Here is a 12,942-nt window from a genome sequence, read left to right as displayed (position 1 = left end):
GAGATAAAATAGTCTATAAATGAGTGCTCTAGAGAAGATGAAATATTCTTTATTATTCATAAAACAAACCAAATCTCATCCAAGTAAAATATCAGAATAGGTTTAAAAGAAAACAAGTATTCATATAAAGCTTTATATTAAATTATGGAACTTACTGTCATAAAATGTGTTGTAAAGGTTAAGTATAATTTTTTTAAATGCTAATTTATTTAAATTTAGTTTCATGAGTGGTTATTGAACACATTTGGCAATCGGCTATTTTCCTGCTAATTGTTGGACCCTGAGAAGATATACATAGATATTCCTTGAGACCCTCTTGCAGCTTCACAGTATTTTATAACCCTCCAGAAAGCCTTTTTCCTCAGGCTTCGGATGTGCTCAGAACCCAATGCTTCAGTGTAGTGCTATTTCCTTAAGCTCAATTAAGTCACTTACTACAGGAAAAGAAAAGCTGTAATCGATTTTCTCTCATGGCCTAAAATGTACTATCAGTTTTTAAGGGAAACTGGTTCAGACTGAGACTGGGCTAGTTGGAAGCTGTTGCTCCTAGAAAACTCTTGGCATGTAAATGGAAGAAGTTCAAGACAATAATGAAGAACAGATCTTCCTTATGAGAACACCCTAGAATAGGATCTTCTATCAGTAGTATCAACAATCAGGAAGGTTAGGGAGTACATCTAAAGACAAAGTGTAGGGTAACATCTATTTTTTTTCCTCTGTGCATGTCTAATTGACAGCTGTTTAATTGGAATTAACACTTCTGTAAATACTAATATTGGGACTCTACCTATGTGTATTCTATGAAATAAGGATTTGCTTAGATTAATAACAGTTTTTAACTCTGCAAAGCTAATGTTAAAAAAAAGCTGGGAAGTTTGATTAAAATTCAGAGCTACCAGCCTGAGTAAAATGAAAATTTGATCTAACCCTCAGTTGTCCATTCTTTGATTGTGACCTTTTAGTGGATAGTCTGACAATGGATAGTTATGAATTTTCTCAGGGGAGAGATACTGACAGGCTTAAGAATAGGTATTGGCACATGTAATTTTATACTGCTTCCCTGAGTCAAAGGTTCAGTTGCTACTAGCCCTTCATAAGCTGCTAATAGCACCTTTTCAAAAGTCAAGTAATTGTGCTGAGCATTCTGTCATGATTTGGAGCCAAAAGTAACAGGGAGTTCCTTGGAACCGGTAGGCCCTTGTTACCATAGTCCTTACCAATATCCCTTCTCTCCAACCTGGATATGTAGTGAGAGGGGCCACATAGGATGGATGGGTCCCAATGATTCAGTACCTAAACGGGGCCTACAAGAAAGCTGGAGAGGAACTTTTTACAAGGGCATGTAGTGATAGGAAAAAGGGGTAATGGTTTTAAAATAAAAGAGGTTAGATTTAGATTAGATATTAGGAAGACCTTCTTTACCATGAGGATGGTAAGGCACTGGAACAGGTTGCCAGAGCAGTTGTGGATGCACCCTCCCTGGAAGTGTTCAAGGCCAGTTTGGATGGGGCTTTGAGCAACCTGGTCTAGTGGGTTGACCTTGGCTGGACACCAGGTGCCTGCCAAGCCACTCTATCACTCCCTTCATCAGCAGAACGGGGGATAAAAAATAAGATTTAAAAAATACAGCTTGTGAGTCAAGATAAAGGCAGTTTAATGAAGCAATAGCAATAAGTTGCACATGCAGAAGCAAAGGAAAACAAAAGATCTTATTCTCTACTTCCCATCAGCAGGCCATGTTTGGACACTTCCCAAGAAGCTTCAGTACAGGTAGCAGTTGCTCTGGAAGACAAATATCATAAATAACAAATGCTCCACCACCACCTTCCTCTCCCTTTCTCTTGGCTTTTATATCTGAGCAGACATCATATGGTATGGAATGTCTCATTGGTCACTTTGGGTCAGCTGTCCTGACTATGTCCCCTTCCAAGATCTTGCCCATCCCCAGCCTACTGGCCTTTGGGGGGGTGGGGAGGGTGGTGGTGTTGGGGAGACAGCCTTGATGCTGTGTGAGGACTGCTCAGCAGTAGCCAAAACACTGGTGTGTTATCACCACCTTTCTAGCTACCAATACAAAGCACAGCACTGTGAGGGCTGCTACTGGGATCAGCCAGACCCAATACAATCTTGACATACCTTTAGAGCCATGTTTTTACCCAGGCAGCAATGTCCTGCCACAATGCAGCAGCCCAGATGGGTTTACCCCTGTGCTGCCAATTCGTCTTCTTCCACTGTTGTAGCCACCCCCATAGGGCATTAGCCACCATCCAACTAGCCCTAGACATTGCTGAACAAGAAGTGGCCAGTATTCCATCTCTATACTGACTCCTGGATGGTGGCTGCTATGGGGCTCAGCCAGACCCAATACATCTGGTCTAGTGGAAGGTGTCCCTGCCCATGGCTTGTTAGTGGTAAATTCACTAGCATACGTTAAAGGACCTCTTGGAAAGTAAAACCATTTAAGACTGTCTTAATGGCTAAAGCTAAAGATTTCAACATTCCTTCAGCTCCTTTTATTATAGGTCAGAAGTATAAAGGCTCACAAGCTGCCTCCCAGGGATTCATTTCTGTGGGAGGAGGTTGTCTGGCACCCAGGGCAACAGGTGCTGGTCCTTCTAATTCAGCTAAAATTGCATTTTTCAGAAGGCCTGTTTGTAGGCTGGCTGCTGAGTTCCAGGGCCACACAATTTTTCCCCCATGGTTAGTGGGATGGATAGTGTGTCCCCAGTGCAAAGTGCAAATCCATAAGGGACTGGTTGTATCTGGTTTGTGTGGCAAGGTTTTGGTAGCAGGGGGTTACAGGAGTGGCTTCTGTGAGGAGCTGCTAGAAGCTTCCCCAATATCCAATAGAGCCAATGTCAGCCAGCTCCAAGACAGACCCACCACTGGCCAAGGCTGAGCCAATCAGTGACAGTGGTAGCACCTCTGGGATAACATACTTAAGAAGGAGGGGGAATCCCCCCCCCCCAAAACCTGCACAACACCAGCAGCAGTCAGAAGAGAGAGGAGTGAGAATATGTGAGAGCAACAACTCTGCAGGCAACAAGGTCAGTGAAGAAGGAGGGAGAGGAGGTGCTCCAGGTGCTGGTGCAGAGATTCCCTTTCACCTTGCAGCCTGTGGTGAAGGCCATGGTGAGGCAAGCCGTCCCACTGCAGCCCATGAAGGTCAACAGTGGAGCAGATAACTACCTGCAGCCTGTGGAGGACTCCACACTGGAGCAGGTGGATGTCTTAAGGAGGCTGTGACCCGTGGGAAGCTCATACTGGAGTAGGCTCCTGGCCGGACCTGTGGAGAGAGGAGCCCAGGCTGGACAGCAGGTTTGCTGGCAGGACCTGTGGACCTGTGGAGAGAGGAGCCCACACTGAAACACATTTGCTGTCAAGACTTGTGACCTTGTGGGGGACCCATGCTGAAGCAGTCTGTTCCTGAAGGACTGCACCCCATGGAAGGGATCCATGCTGGAGAAGTTTGTGAAGAACTGCAGCCCATAGGAAGGACTCACATTGGAGAAGTTCACGGAGGACTGTTTCCCATGGGAGAGATACCACACTGGAGCAGGAGAAGAGTGTGAGGAGTCCTCCCCCTGTAGAGGAAGAAGTGGTAGAGACAATATGTAATGAACTGACCGAAATCCCCATTTCCTGTCTCCCTGCGCCACTGAGGGGGAGGAGGTAGAGAAATCGGTAGTGAAGTTGAGCCTGGGAAGAAGGGAGGAGTGGGGGGAAAGGTGTTTTAAGATTTAGTTTTCATTTTCTTGTTATCATACTCTGATTTTGATTGGTAATAAATTAAACTAATTTCCCCAAGTTGATTCTGTTTTGCTTGTGATGGTAATTGCTGAGTGATGTCCCTGCCCTCATCTTGACCCATGAGCCTTTCTTTATATTGTCTCTCCCCTGTCAAGCTGAGGAGGGGGGGTGATAGAGTGGCTTTAGTAGGCACCTGGCATCCAGCCAGGGTCAACCTACCACACTGTTAATATTTGGTCCAGCAGTATCTAACAATGTTCCTGGACCTAATGGCAACGATCCAGCTTCAGCTGGGACAAGGTGGAGTAGGTTGACTCCCACTGTCCAGATCCAATGCTAGCCAGTCCCTGGGTGTTTCCCCTGGGTTAGCTCTGTATCTCTCCTCCAGATCTCTTAACTCTAGGGCAGTAAACCCTCTAGTGGTTGTGGAGGTAGTTGGTAGTCAGGTTTTGTGCCCCTGTGGGTGTGCTCTGTTGTTCAGTCTTGATTACTGGTACCAAGAGGGTCAGAAATCATTTGCATTATCACCTTGCCCTGAGGGGAGGGTATGTGAATCCGCTTGTTTCCAGATATCCTCCCCATCCCAATCTTCATCATACATGGCACAATAGACTTTAACTGGGTCTACTGTAGTAGTTTCCAACCTCCTTCTGTGCTCTTCAGCTTCTGCAATTATCTGGGGCTGAAGTTTTGACTCAGTTTCTTTCATAAACTTTTTTTTCCCCTGGGTATTGTAGACCCTTCCTCCATCAAATAAGTTAAAAACCACTCAGGAATAGTCACAGATCTTTTCCCCCCATGCTTTCAGTTATTGATAATGACTGAAATTAGTCTGTCATAACTTTTTCACATCATTAAACAACAAACATAGCAGGTAAATCCACCCAAAGAGAGGAGACATCCCTGACAAGCACTACACCCATTGCTCTTGCTCTCTTTCATCCTGCCCCTAAATGCTCAGGTACAGCACTTGACCTATTCTTATCTGTTACTGTCCTTTAGCCAAAATTTAGGAAACTAACAATTACCCTTACTTCAAAGTAAGATGTCTGTAATTCCAAGGGGAAGAAAGATAAAAAGCATTGTGACCATTGATACCAATATGTTTATAATTAGATGCACTTCAGAGTCTATGACTTTGACATTAACTTCATCAGCATCAGCTCTGTGACCAAGAGATCATATTTTCAGTTTCATATGCCTCATGCCATATTTATAAATTGGTATGAATGCATCCAACTTATAAAGAAGAGTCAAGCAAAGCCAATTCATTAAAACATTTGTGGAAAAACAAAAGGTAGTGATAATAACAAAAAAGGTTTCACTGCTGAGACCCAAGTATACCAGCCTAGACAAGCAAGTTCTTCCTGGTACTGAAAAGGAAAAAGGCCTAAAAACCTAAAGATCCACCTGAGAAAAGTCTCAGGTAAAAGTTCTGTCCTGCCTTACAAGATTGCTCAACTTGGTTACTGAGGAACCATAGCATGTAGTGCTGAATCGCCCTGTTCTTGCTCACTGTACCCAGGCCTAAGCCATTGTTGGAAATCGCTGTACCAGGTACTAGAAATCATAAATTAGGTAGACACATCAATAGAAGAAAATGGTAACAAGCCAAGATTCATGTACAAGATCCTGGCAGGGTCACTTATAAAAGAAAGTTGAAAAGTGCAACTCTGAGGAAGACCACCTGAGTGAGGCTGAAGGCTGGAACGACCCTCTAAAAATTGATGCCAAGAGAAGACTCTGCCTAAACTCCACCCAGGCCCCGCCTAGACTCTGTCCATCATTAATATGCAATGAGATGTTGTAATTACATGAATAATGTATGAGAAGATGTTGCAATCATGTATGTCAAATGTATAAATTAGCCTGTTTCACACCTGTACTTTGGAGTGAGTTTCTGTGGTGCTAACCACCTCCTCCCCTGCGCAGAAAATAAATACCTTGCTGCTAAAAGTACAGAAAGTCTCTTAGCAGTTTTCTTCATTCTGAGTTTTTTCGGCATCAGTACCAAAATAAGTCTTTGAAAACACTTTGTCCATCTTGACATATCAGATATGGCAATAGTAATCACAAACAAAATTAAAATCAGGAAAGCATCCCACAGTGAGGTCCAACACATGAATGATGACAAACAGACCACCTGTGGATTGCTGTAACTTGTCATCTTTGAGATTCTTTTTTTAATGTCCTGAACTGAAGCTCTGTCACACATATTGGAAAAAATAAGCTTCCTACTGTTAAAGGAAAAATTCACACAGCCGTGGGTACCACTAGGCTTGCTTTAATCACAAATCAGTTAGGCCACCACCTCAGTGAGTGGCAGAGAACAAAGGGATACAGCACAGCTTATATACACTTATCAAATCACTAGTCAATGTCCAAAGTTTTTAGAAGTTTCCTTTGGTCTTGTCAGTTCTGTGAATCCATCACCTGACACTGTCCCAGTTGATTCATCTATTTGATGATTCTATATGAATCTATATGATTCAGTCTCTGCCTCGGTTCCAAGGTCCTCCTTGGATCAAGATCTTCCTTCTGCCTGCTTTAACTCACACAATCCTTCAAGCCCACTTAGTCTTTGAACAAGCAATTCCTATTCATCTATATTAATTTTTCAAAAGATACCTGCGTTTCTGAGAGCACCTGTGTACACAAATTGATCATCTATTGTTTCTCTGTTCTCCTACTGATTAACTTGACTAGGTTTTAGACCAGCCTTGGATTAGGATACAAGGCCTGGTTCTGCCATTTAGCAGCTTCAGCCCTTTAAATTTCTTAATTCAAAATACATTTTCTTTAACACCTACCACCTACAGGTGATGTTTATTCAGATAGTTTTTATTGTATTTAGAAGAATCTCTTGATGGAGTGTAGTATGGCTCAGGAGAAATTTAATTTCTTCCCATCTTTTTAGGAAATCTTCCATTTTCCAGATGCATGTGTTCTCTTAGTCTGTCAGGCTGTCGATAACCTACAAGTCTTCTAAAAGAGGCTCTGGTAAATGATTTGGAGCTTAAAATTAAGGCAACAGTGATCCAAAAGAATGTACCCAGGTTATTTGTATCTTTATTGTCAGCTCTTTAGTGTTCCTATGGGTCATCTGTGTAATGTAAGAGGTTTTAGCATGCTTGATTTATGGCTGCAGGAGTCACAATTCAGACACCTATTTAAAGGTGTGTGGGATTCCAGCTGAGGACAGTATCTCATCTGTCTGTTCTTAAAATATTTGATTGCTTAGTCTGCAGTTTCATGAAATGAGCATGAATCACATTAAAACCATCCTGGAGCTGACTTTTGGTAACCCAGTTTCTACTGGACGTGGTCAGAGACTACAGTCGATACTTGAACAGTAGACATTGTCAGCAATGGCAAACATATTTTATGCTCATATGGGAATTTTTGCACCTCAGTCTTCAATAACTCTTTTCAAGGAATTTATCATAAAAAGAAGTGGTTGCTGTGATTTACTTAGTTGTAGGAGAGATCATGCAGAAGTGTAAGCAGATATTTTTCTTATTTCCTTATTCTGAAGAAGAGGAAACTTCATAATATCCCGGATCAGAGGAAACCAAACACTACATATGTTATCATGGCTTCTGAATACTTGTTTCTATCACTTCAGAGTTATGTTTTTTACTTAGAGGTTGTTTACATCATATTGCTATCCATCTGAGATATAAGTGTACCTGAGATTCACAGCTGAGCCAATCTTACTAACACACAGAACTGCCCTTGGACTCTGAGATCTTAATTAAAATTTTGTCTGTCAATTCAGCTGATCATAACAGGACAATCTTGAGAAGTGTCAACCAGGCTTCTTGGTTAGCCACAATGAATCTTTGTGTTTTTTATAGAAACCAATAGTGATCAAGATAGATGCTATGACAGCAATGAACAGTTAGGACAGATTTCTTTGCCTTTGATCCTTACTGAGTAAGGTAGTGTTGTACTTGGCTGGGTCTATTAGGCCCATATCTCTCGAATACTGATGCTGCTTAAAACTCTTCACAACTCTGACTACTAATGGTCAGATTAGCCCGAGGCTTCTCCATCTAACCCATATCATATTCTTCCAGTATTCAGCCAGTGGCTGCACCTTTAATATGGTCAAGAAAAAGAAGTCAGTCACAACCCTGTCACCATCCAGGACATAATTAATGGATAAATGATCACCTGCTGAATCATAGGCCAAATCTAGGAGAATGATGCTTTAGGTTGTGACTGATTCAGTAGAAAATCTCAGCCTAAGGGAGCACTACTTGCCATTCAGCTTTGATGTGATACAAATTGGCACATACATGAAGAGGAAAAAATGATGCATTCTACAGTAACGATTCTTCTGGACTATGCATACAGTGTAGAGCCCCTGATTCTTCTCACTTTTCAGAATACATAGTTACAGCAAATTTCATATTGCAAGGATTGATTTAGCAAAATGAACACCTTTTTGCAGGTAGATTAGACAAGATTACAAGGAAGCACAGACCACATCTGCCCTCACAAACTCAACTCTGCAAAATATTACGATTGATAATAACTTACTGTCATCACTTCCTAGTGAATTAACTCAATTGTTCTGGGTAGTTTTTCAACTTTTGATGGTGGCATTAAAATTAAATGTTGTATTTGTCTGCATTTTGCCGCAGGTAAAAGAATTGGGATTTTGAAAGACCGGCATAAAAATTTCTGGATATAAAGTCTTGGCAGAAATATAGATGAGCTTTTTGCTTCTGTTTTTGAGAGAGAACAGGTGATGCTAATGAATACTGCTATGGCTAGTTGCAGACATATAACCTTAGAAAAATAAATGTAGCTTGAAGCCAAATGCATCACTGTGAATTTTGTTTTAGAGGGTCATCAAGGACAACTCAACTCAAAAGGGGTGCATTTTTCTGATTGAAAGTACACTTTGATATGCATTCTCTCTCTGAAATACAATGTGCCAGGCACAATAGTTTCTGCTTCTCTCATTAGCCCTTGAGATGATGGCAAGTGGTTGGTATTAGGCTGAACGCATGGCCCAGGGTAATTTCTAGATATGTTTTTAGATCTCTTCCTGCAAGGGAAGATGAGATTTGTAAGCAATCTGAATTCCAGCTATTTACAAGGAATTGTCAGTGAAAAAGACTGGATCTCTATAGCACCATTACCTTCAAGCACCACTAGAATCTTTTGGTTCAGGGGACTAAAAATGAAGCCCTTATGCATGCACATCACAAGCTTTTCTCCCTATAAGCACAGATAAAGCACAGAACATATAGCACACATAAATGGAAGGTTTTAATGTATTATTTTTTTCCCACTGTATGGTCAAGCAAAGTATTTTAGCAAGCGTATTTTTGTAATTTATAACATCATTTTATATTTAATTTTAAAATATTGTTATTCTCTCCCCAAACACTGCTGGGATATTTCTAAATATGACAGGTTTTTATCCTCAAGTCTTTACTAACCAGATCAAGATATATATTGGGGAAAAAAACCCACACTTTCAAGCATGTCTATCCAAATGTATAGGTAACAAGAATCTTATCTTACAGCAATGCACCGCCCACCAAAGACTTGTAGCTATCTTTTCTATATTTATTTCAGTTAATAGCAAGATTCCTGGAATCAATCCCAAAAATCTCTTAATATATCTAGCAATGTTAAATTCAAGTTTAATATAAATATTTATTTAAACAAAAAAGCATCTTTGCCAATCCTATCAGTTGTTGACTGACATACTAAATGATTCAATGTCCTAAAGTCAAGAGTGCTTAATGTGTTATCTAACTACTTCTGTGTTCAGCAAAGACTAACAAACTGGTTAAGACATTGAGTAATATACTCTGCACTCAATAAACGTGTGATCCTGTCCAGAGCCTGAGACACAGTTGCCCAAATGAGTTATACATACTATCACAATTCACAGTAGAATTCCTGTCTCTGCTACAAAGACTTCTACTTGCAGCAAAGAAAAATTTATGCTAAGAATCTGCATACTACTTTACATGCAAGTTTCTTTTCTAAATAGTTGCAGATCATCAAAACCCTATATAATTTGTACTGATGAAAAAAATTAAAAGTAATAAAATAAGCTTACTATTAAATAAAAATAAAAAAATGAGGTTTAATCTGAAAAATTAATTTATATAATAAAGCAAAACAGGTAAGTCAAACTGTATTGGTAATTCTGTCAGAAATTCTAATCACAGATGGTCAAGAATTTTTAAACTGGAGCCAAAGCATTTCCTGTTTTGACAAAATTACTATTTGAAACATTTTCTCAGCTCCAACAGTGGGTGTAGGCAAGAAAATGTAGTTGTCTGGAACAGGGAATAAATAACTTGTTCTGAGCAAACAGCTGGGTTTTGCAGAGCCCATATATCTTTGCTTTGCTTGATTTAGAGCAGGGAGCTGAATCCATGTGAGGGCCCTAACCAGACAGTGATAAGCTGTCTTTCTTTTTAGCTTCATAAGTATTTAATCAGTTATACACAGTGGAGCAGCTCCAGCCACGGAAAGGCCAGTCTTCCACACCAGAATAGTCCCCAGCTTAGCCATCATACAGCAATGTGAGCATTCCTGGGTCTGATTCAGGCAGAATTTTATTTGAAGGCAGGTCTTTCAAATCCCATGAGGATACCATGAGCATGAGGCAATTTGCTATGATATGTGTCTCTGTTCAAAAGGTTATTTTTAGTCCTGATGTAGAATGGGGAAAAACCTCTCTCTTTACAATCTGTCCTTTCAAAAGGATAGACTCTTCCTGTTCTCCATACCACTGCAATTGCAGAAAAGGTTGAGCGGAACCTGTCACAATGTCCACCCATGGAGACAGATGATGCAGCTAAGGTACACCTGGCTGCATCTGCTGCAGAGCTTGCTCTGTGACTGGTTTATTTATGTGGTTTATTCATCTTATAAATTAACTTGCTGCAGAAGCAGGAACTTTGGAATAGTAATAAAAAGTACTCATTCATACTCAACATTACAAATATCTGTTTTAATTAAGTAGACATATCCAGAAATATACACCATAGCAGTAATTACCCATGCGCGTATATGATGAAGAGGAAACGAGGACCTCGCTCCCTGTGTGTCACACGGCAGTGAGCAGCGCTGCGCCGCCCAGGGCACTCTTCCGCGCTCCTTCCCCGCTCGTCGACACCGGATGGCGCTCTCGGTATGAGCAATTAAACCGGGGGTGGGAAGCAGGTTGACAACGTAGTTTGAGAATAAAGCCTATCTCTCTCTGAATGCCTGTATTCCTAAGGAGCACTGGTTTTACAGTTCCGGTTTTCAATACGCTGCTACTCTCCGAACCACTGTAACATTTGCCCAAAGACTGTAAAAGGATCTCACAAATAAGTGTTTATTGTATTTAGTAGGAAGTTTCAGTATGACTGATGACAAATGCGACTACCTTTTTAAGGGGTTGTGCTTATTTTGTCATAACTACTGTTAAAAGAAATTGCACATACTTATATGTAGAAATCTAATTCCACTATAGCAGTACTTCATATTAAATAATGTGTGCAGCATTTATTTGAAATGGTGAATGCCAGCCACAGGTCTGACTTCATCTCACATGGCACGCAGCAAGCCCTAAGCGACTATTACTATGAGGACTGTTGACTCTGCAGGCTGATCCTGTTCTTTCAATCCTCGGAGAAATCCCAGAGTAGCTGTACTCTTTGACTTTTCACTGTAAATCATCTCCCAGCTCAGCCAACTATTATAGATTCACCAGAAGAATGACACCTACTACCTCCAGCTCAGGAGGAAAACATACACATGCCACTTGGGAAATACTGTTAGCAGAAGCTTGAAACCATAGAACCTAGATTCAGGAAGGATTTTTTTTCTCTTTTTTTTTTTTTGGCAGTTACAAGAGCAAGTCTCAGATGCCACCCTCTCCCTCCCCCATAAGCTTCTATCCCCGCACCACCATTAGGTTCACTGAACACAAACGATCCGCAGATCGACAAGCTACCCAGTACCATTTGCACCTTTGTCCTGCGTCCAACGGATTCGCCAGATTGGGCTGGCGATCCCACGACACGACGACCGCATTCGGTTCGCCTTGCTCCCCCCACCCCCACCCCACCCAGCGCCACCAGGTTCCTCGCTGCAAATGAAAGTGCTACGTGTGGCCACCGTGTGGTGTGTGGGGGCGGGGGCAGGGCCAGGCCCTGGCCTCGCCGCGGTGGTTACTCATTCGCTGCGCAGGCTTCAGAAACCGCCTCCCCAGCACCGGACGCTCGCCTCCTCTCTTCTGGAAATTATAGGATTTTATTATTTTTCTTTTAATAAAGCTCTTTATGGAACACAAGCCGGGCCGTCGGCGGGGAAGGGGCCGCCCCAGCCCGCTGCCCACCGGCAGCGCCTGCCTGGCGCCAACCGACTGCACACCGGAGCTGTAGCAACTGTGGCACAGCCACCCCAGCACCTCCCTGCCGGTGAAACTAGGCTCCTCGCTGGCGACACTGCCCACGGCACCGGGCATGAGTCACGCCGGGGACACTGCCCCCACTCCCTCCGCCGCGAGGTGCACGAAACTTCCCCTCCGCTGTTTTTCGTTACCCCAACTGTACCCCTGCCCACCCGCCACGTGACGCGGCGCGCATGCGCGGCCACGCCGCCGGTCCAGGGCACATCTGCAGACTGACGTCAATATGCTCTGCGCCGTTCCCCGGGTGAGGCTGCCAAGGTTTTTTGCTGCTGCATTCGGCTTGGCCGGGGGCCGGCAGGGAGAGGAGGTATGGGGCTACTTCAGCCAAGCTTTCCTGAGTCCTTCCTGCTCTGCCTGTCTTCTCCCCTCCCCCCTCCTCCCAACTGAGATGGTATTCATATGGTATTTTGCACAGAGGAGGCTGCTCGAGAGAAGGGCACCCACCCCAATATAAGCCTGGTTTTCCTTCTTTCTCCTCTTTTTGTTGGAAAGACAAAATGCGCAGGGTGATAGGTTGGGTGAATTGACAGTATCCTTCCTCCTGCCAAGCTAGACCGTTTTCTAAAAACCCCTTTTAGGAAGGCTAGAGATCTTTATTCTGTTGGAGAATGTAACCCTGATGGTTGCTTGCAGAGAGGAATACGGGAAGCGTCCTGTGCAATCTCTATTGTTTGAAACTTTATATCAGAGATTGAAGATGAAAACGGTAAGGAAGATTTCACACTATTCAATGAAACTTTTGCTTTTTTTGT

The 12,942-nt window shown here is 42.5% G+C and overlaps 1 protein-coding gene and 1 long non-coding RNA gene across 6 annotated transcripts in view; one reads left to right on the top strand and one right to left on the bottom strand.

The window, feature by feature from the left end:
- Positions 1-1,630: 1,630 nt before the first annotated feature.
- Positions 1,631-11,821, bottom strand: LOC129734531 (uncharacterized). The gene is made up of 2 exons (XR_008730097.1): positions 11,748-11,821; positions 1,631-3,584 (listed from the first exon to the last, which is right to left on the bottom strand). It is a non-coding gene; the product is annotated as an uncharacterized LOC129734531 (long non-coding RNA).
- Positions 11,822-12,403: 582 nt separating this feature from the next.
- The window catches only part of LOC102057777 (A disintegrin and metalloproteinase with thrombospondin motifs 6), a 155,247-nt gene continuing 154,708 nt past the window's right edge, over positions 12,404-12,942 (top strand). For 2 of the 5 annotated variants that reach the window (XR_008730091.1, XM_055698090.1), the window contains exon 1: positions 12,448-12,896. The gene's annotated coding sequence lies outside the window, so the exon portion shown is untranslated. The other 3 variants (XM_055698089.1, XM_055698087.1, XM_055698088.1) reach the window with 2 other exon arrangements.

The sequence above is a fragment of the Falco cherrug genome, chromosome W (assembly GCF_023634085.1).
Source record: "Falco cherrug isolate bFalChe1 chromosome W, bFalChe1.pri, whole genome shotgun sequence".
Lineage (NCBI taxonomy): Eukaryota > Metazoa > Chordata > Aves > Falconiformes > Falconidae > Falco > Falco cherrug.
Note: the sequence above shows the minus strand (reverse complement) of the source record. Positions and strands in the feature narration are given on the sequence as shown.